Source organism: Myotis brandtii, unplaced genomic scaffold (genome assembly GCF_000412655.1).
Source record: "Myotis brandtii unplaced genomic scaffold, ASM41265v1 scaffold1549, whole genome shotgun sequence".
NCBI lineage: Eukaryota > Metazoa > Chordata > Mammalia > Chiroptera > Vespertilionidae > Myotis > Myotis brandtii.
In genome coordinates, this window is record NW_005355616.1 from 60,076 (window position 1) to 67,470 (window position 7,395).

Below are 7,395 nucleotides of genomic sequence, written 5' to 3' on the forward strand. Positions count from 1 at the left end.
AGATATCTCTCTCCCTAATTTGTAAATTTGCTTTGCACAAAAGAGTCCGAATGTGAAAAATTTCTTTGATGTGTTGAAAATGTAGTTTCTTAACAATTAAGAAATTGTTATTTGTTAAGTCCTAACAGTGTGAATTGTTAGGACTTAACAATTGTATAAGAAAATATGTGAAGTCTCATTGCTCTGAATTTTATCTCATACATTTAATCACCTACATTATGTAACGTACCTGCAACTATTTTTGCTGTGCTGTTTTTTTGTTTGTATGTTGTAACCATATGTATCTATGTTGGACCGTTTAACATACAGAGCTGTCTTGCCAGGTCTATGTCATTGCATATTTATGTTGCTGAAATTATTTCAACTGAACCACTTATAAAGACCTCTACAGATGGCCTCAATCACCATCCTCATGGGCCCAGGGAAGCTAACTCTATTGTCTAATTTGTTGAAGAAAATTAGGAATACCTGGGCCCTCAGGGTTACTTGTGTCTGTCGTGAGTTGCCATGTAGGACTGGTTACTGTTGGCCCCAGTAAACATAATCTTGCAGAGGACCTGCCATTTTCAAGAACAAGCTCTCCCTAGATGCCATTGATGAATTTATTGAGTGCCTAAGTAACCAATGAAAGAACTGCCAGTCTCACAGCACTTTCTTTGCAAAATAATGAAGGTTTTTCCCTAAGACTTCTTTAATGTTGGGCATTCAATTGACTCTATGGGTTAGTTTCTAAGGAGATATGGGCTCTCCAAGCATGATGACATGAAAAACTTATCTGAGGTCTCAAACATTTTTGCCCTTGGGGGAAGACTGTGGTGCAGGAATTAGCTCAGCAGTTTTTGCCAAATACATTGCTGCCCATAATTTTTCAGGAAACACTGTAGTCTCTCTAGTCCTCACGTGAAGCTGGATGCATTGAGACAGAGAGATCACTCCAAAGAGCGTGTAGCTGTGACAACCTTAAGTATGTTTTCTAGCAGCTTGAATGTTTTTCTTGTTTTCAAGGAATGCTGAGACATTTGAAGGGAACCTCCTGTCCAGATCTTGCAGAGGGCCATGTGCCATAATGCCTACAATTACATGGGTGATGGGCACTAGTTTCAGGACCATTGCAGTGAGTGGAAACCGTTTCACTGCAGAAACACTGACCTAATTCCTGTTGGACCAGACTGCAGCCCAGTAGATGGAATGGTCTTCATCTAAACCTGCAGCAAGAAATTTTTTTTGAGAGAAAGACTATAGGAGCCGTGTGTACACAGATCTGAGGGACATCATGGTATGTTTATCTTCTGTGGAGCTGTCATTGTCCTTGATTATAATCAAGATGTTTTCTGTCTTCCTGTAGCTTCTCAGATGTTCCCATCAGAGCCATTGGTGCTCTGGCAGCAAAACTAAGAGGAAAACAAAGGGTGTCTTGAATCCAGGGATGTGGCTTTTGTGACCCAGCCAGCATTCTTGTTGATTTGGGTCCGTGGTCAGCAAACTGCAGCTCACAAGCCACATGCGGCTCTTTGGCCCCTTGAGTGTGGCTCTTCCATAAAATCCCACATGGGGGCGTGCACGTACAGTGCGATTGAACCTTCGTGGCGCATGCACTGAAGTCAGTTTTCGGCCTAGGCGAGTCTATTTTGAAGAAGTACTGTTGATATTTGGCTCTGTTGACTAATGAGTTTGACGACCACTGGTTTGGGTGAAAGTACTTCATCGTTTGTTACATTTTCTGTCTATGAAATGAGACTTGCCCTGAGGGCAAAAGAATGTGGATTGAATGTAGAGTTGAAAAACCTGTTACAAAATAGGTGAATGTACATTTCTTTTATCTTGAGCCATTTTATAACAGCTGTAATGAGTAAATTATATGTTAAATATACTGTTTTATAAATCTTGACATGTACATGAAATTGTAACCATCATCTACTTATATAAAAACCATGGGTGGTGTTTATCACGACCATCAGAATCCCTACCAAGCGGAAGGAAATCAGTCCTGCAAGGGTTTCTTGTCAATGGCTGTACCCTCCCCGAAGCTGTTTCCTGGAGCTATTTCCAGTGAGGGCGGGGTTTGAGGCAGGAACCCTCCCTCAGAGTGTGGACCCACTGAATCCTGGGTCGTTTTGCCAAGGGATTCACCCTCCGCACCTGTTTTTCCTGTGGCCTGAGGGAAGAACCCACCCTCAGAGCATCAGGAGCGCCCAGCAGCTGTCACTCCTGGGTTGCTGAGGTGGAGGCCATGGCAATGGAGAACTCTGGGTCTCGCTCAAAGGGGGCGTGGCCAATCTTCAAACCGGACCCTGACAGTAGAAAGGAGGGAGCCCCATTCCTCACAGAATCCGCTGTTGGATAGCTTGGAGTCACTGGCCTGCCAGCCAGGAACGCCATTCTCCTGCACCCAGGACCATAACAGGAGGGAGGTGGGAGCCCCTTCACGTAATCAACAGGTGGCCAGTTTGCTAATTAATGCCCTCTTTAAAAAAATATACTTTATTGATTTTTTTACAGAGAGGAAGGGAGAGGAATAGAGAGTTAGAAACATCGGTGAGCCAGAAACATCGATCATCTGCTTCCTGCACACTCCCCACTGGGGATGTACCCGCAACCAAGGTACATGCCCTTGATCGGATTCTAACCCAGGACCCTTGATCCTCTGGCGGATGCTCTATTCACTGAGCCAAACCAGTTAGGGCAATTCATTCCCTTTTAATGTGCGTGAATTTCGTGCACTGGGCTACTAGTTCTACTCATAATACTGATCATAATTATGACTGTAGTTGCTTCATGACCTCGTTTAATTTGTTGCTGTTCTTCACAGCTTTCCTAGTACTCAGGAATTTATATTCCATTTTAATACTTATCTTCGCTTTTTCTAAGTATATTCCTGCTTTAATTCATATTTCATAAATTGTTGGACATTTATTAAAGATATATTATTAAGTCATCTTCTTTATTTTATTTTTTTAAAATATATTTTATTGATTTTTTACATAGAAGAAGGGTGAGGGATTGAGAGTTAGAAACATCGATGAGAGAGATGGATCAACTGCCTCCTGCACGGCCCCCAGTGGGGATGTGCCCGCAACCAAGGTACATGCTCTTGACCAGAATCGAACCTGGGACTCTTGAGTCCACAGGCTGATACTCTATCCACTGAGCCAAACCGGTTCGGCATCTTTTTTAAATTTTATTTATTTATTTATTTTTAAATATTTTTTAAAATATATTTTATTGCTTTTTTACAGAAAGGAAGGGAGAGGGATAGAGAGTTAGAAACATCAATGAGAGAAATATCAATCAGCTGCCTCCTGCACACCCCCCGTTGGGTATGTGCCCGCAACCAAGGTACATGCCCTTGACCGGAATCGAACCAGGGACCCCTCAGTCCGCAGGCCGACCGTCTATCCACTGAGCCAAACCAGTCAGGGCTATTTTTTTGATAAATATTCTTATCGTTGTTAATCCTCACGGGAGGATATTTCTCCATTGGAGAGTGGAAGAGAGAGGGAAAGTCGAAAGAAACATCGATGTGAGAGAAACACATCGATTGGTTGCCTCCTTCATGAGCCTTGACCAGGGCCCGAGCTTGGAAGTAGTCTTGAACCAAGGTACTTGCATTGGACTGGAATCGAATGTGGGACCCTTTGGTCTGCAGGCCTATGCTCTATCCAGAGACAAACTGACTAGGGCTGTGGTAGATATTCTTATCTTTGAATATATCACCATCGTGTGTCCATTTTTTTAAAAACATATTTTATTGATTTTTTACTGAGAGTAAGGGAGAGAGATAGAGAGTTAGAAACATTGATGAGAGAGAAACATCGACCAGCTGCCTCCTGCACACCCCCTACTGGAGATGTGCCCGCAACCAAGGTACATGCCCTTTACTGGAATCGAACCTGGGACCTTTCAGTCTGCAGGCCGTCACTCTATCCACCGATCCAAACCAGCTAGGGCCGTGTGTCCATTTTAATAAATATTTGGTTATTGCTCATAAAGCTGGTACAAACATTTTTGTATAATTCTTTATATGGATATTAGTGTTATTTACCTTTGTCAATCGGACATCTTCCCAGGGTTTCAGAGTGCAAAAGGACACAACCCGGGCTGAAGAATGCCCCCTGTGTGCTGGAATGTCGTGGACCAGGCCTGTAGTTTAAAGATACTCTGTAAATTTCTGTTTCTACCTCACCGTTGTTTGATTGTATTTTTTGTAAGAATTTATGGTGAGCCTTTTCTCTAAGTCTTAAGTGCTTTTTTTCTATTAGAATAATATGTGTTAATATTTTTTAAATAAATATTTTAACACATTGTTTGCGGGTAGTTTTTATAGCCTGCGCTCTACTACCAGGCAACTTAAACGTATAACTAAAACGTATAAGTACGTTTCCCGCTTTCAATGCGTTGATTTTTAAAAAATTTTTCATTGATTTCATAGAACAAGGGGGAGGGAGCGAGAGATAGGAACACAATTGTTGAGAACACAGCTGTCATGTCTCAGTTTTTCCATATGGACCCATGAATGAGGAGGTCATGGTTCCATTCACAGTCAGGGAGGATGCCTGTTCCCTGGCTTCATCCCCCAGTGTGGGGCATGCAGGAGGCAGCTGATCAATGATTCTCTCTCAGCATTGATTTTTCTCAGTCTAAGTCTGCTTGCAACTCCAGCCTCTTCCTGCAGACACCTCCCCAGGTCAGGCACTACTCACTGCCCTGGTGCCCACAAGCACCTTTATCTTTGGGTACATTTTAGTAAGAAATGGGACCTACAAGAAGCCACTAACTGCTCCCGGGAAGCAGGTGCTGTGGGCACTCAGGTGTCATTGTGGTGGCCCCACCTGGGAATCTCCAGCAGACTCACTAGAGCTCCCTGAATCTCAGTTGACTGAATGTGACATGCAGATGATTGATGGTGCTTACTCTGGACTTCTCAGATCAATAAAAGTAACAAGCTGACTACTTGTTGCCAGGATTGCAGGGTTAGATTTTTGATCATTTTCTCTTTGAGTTCTCACAGCAACCTGGACAAGTAGAAACTCATATCAACTTCCTCAATATATTCAGTATTTGAGAAATGATTTTAGCTCTCCAAGTTTACACCACAGGCAAGTGTCAGATTCAAGAGCTGGATTTTAACCCATTGTTTTCTCCAGCGTCAGACACAGTCTCTACCACTGATGTGCATCACTCACTGTTGCAGGTACAGTCTGAGGAACAGGGTGGCTCAGCTGCAGCTCCTGTTTCCATGGCTGCAGTACGCATTTCCTCCCATTCCCTTTACACCCTTGGCCTCACCTTGTTCAAGGTAATGCCATCATTTCTCAGCCTCAGTGGTTTTCCTAGGGGAACCTGCTTTCAGAGTGAGCTGCTGTTGGTCTGCCTCCGCTTGATCCCAGAGCAGAGTTTGACCCACATGAGACCTCGGTAATTTGGTCTGGGTCTCTGTGCCTTCACACACATGTTGGGTGTCATGCTGTGCCCCCCATCCACTGTGATGAATTTCTTGCCTCAATTTGACCCCTCACAGGGTGTTCCTATGTGGCACTGACATTCACGCTGCAGGAGTGGATACAATTGGACATGAGTTTGGGGACCTAATTCCCAAGTGATGCTGGAGTCCTACATGAATCTGGTCTCATTGGACGGGTGCTCACCTCTTATTCATGCTAGTACCTACTGGCCATGTGATTCTGTCCTCTGTATGCCTACTTCCTAAATTAGACAATGGCTCTCACCATGTTTTCCCTGCAGCCCAGGTCATGTTCTGGACTCAAGACCTCCTTCCCAGTCTCCTGTGTTTGCACCATGCATCTCAGGTTGGAACAGAGTCCTTTTTAAAAATATATATATTTTATTGATTTTTTACAGAGAGGAAGGGAGAGAAATAGAGAGTTAGAAACATTGATGAGAGAGAAACATCGATCAGCTGCGTCCTGCACACTCCCCACTGGAGATGTGCCTGCAACCAAGGTACATTCCCTTGATCAGCATCGAACCCGGGACCTTTCAGTCCGCAGGCCGACGCTCTATCCACTGAGCCAAACCAGTTACAGCGGAACAGTCCTTTTGAGTACGATTTGTCACCACAGTGCACAGCACACTGGGCCACAACTGAGTTCCTTACTGTGCTTTTCCTCACAATCTACCCTAACTGACTAGCCACACACAACATTTTCTGACTGTTGGTGAAGGTGGCTTTTCAGATGATGGTGTTTGCCATTTTATTCAGTTACTTCACTGCAGAAACACTCACCTAATTCTATTAGAGGAATGGACTTCATCTAAAGCTACACCAGAAATTTATTTTGAAGAAAAGACTAGAGGAGCCCTGTGTACACAGATCTGAGGAAATCCAGGCTTCTTTATCTTCTGTGGAGCAGTCATTGTCATTGATTATAATCAAGAGGTCCTTGGAGCCAAGTACCTCTGAGGTGTGACAACAGCAGGGAGGAGAGATAGCAAGAATGTAGCCTTAAAAATATCTTGTTCAGCTGAGAAACCAAGATGGTGGCATAGGTAAACACCGGAGATTGCTGCCTCTCATAAACACTTCAAAAATGCAACTAAAAGAAGGAACAGACATCATACAGAACCACAGGAAGGCTGGCTGAGTGGAAATTCTACAACTAGAAGGAAAGAGAAAAGCACTGAGACTCAGAGGAGGTGAGGTGTGGAACTAAAATACAGAGGTACAGAGGCACATGGGGAAAGGGCTGGCGTCTGAGGACAGGGTTGTCTTTTTCAATCGGGAGGGAGTCTCAATCTCTGAGCTCCAGTTCTGGGCGACTCTCTGGGGACCCAGACTCATACGGGAGATACTGGACTATCTGGCATTGGTCGGAATTGAGGGCAGCTTTCCCTCGGGGGTGTTTGCAGCAATTGCCGGGACACTGAGATGTGGGGCCTCTGAGGGCAGCCATAGCTGCTTGCTCCACCCTGTTGATCCCCTGGAGCCCCGCCCCGCCCAAGCTGTGCAAGGAGGCTTTTGCATAGGAAAGGTCTGGCCCTTTGCAATCTGCTAATTACCTAACAATCTGCAGCTGGCCAAGTCCCAGGGCAACTTGCATTGCATCACAGGTGACTCCCAAAGGGGAGCCTCAGGAAGAGGCTAGATTAGCACCTCCTTAGAGATCCAGGAGCCAGTGTGCCTGGTGGTCAGAATGGAACCATCCAGATTGCAGCTCTTGGGATCCATATAGGACACACTCAGGGGGCAAACACAGTGAACACCAAAGCCCCACTGAAGCAACTCTTGCCCCAGAGGGGTGTCTCCAGCACAGAAATTCTCCCACTGCAGACAGAGCTGATTCTCACAGCCAATTGGCCTGGAGGTAAATTCCTCCCAGTGATACCAACTACAATCAAGGCTTAACTACAACAAGACTGTGCACAAAGACCACAAGG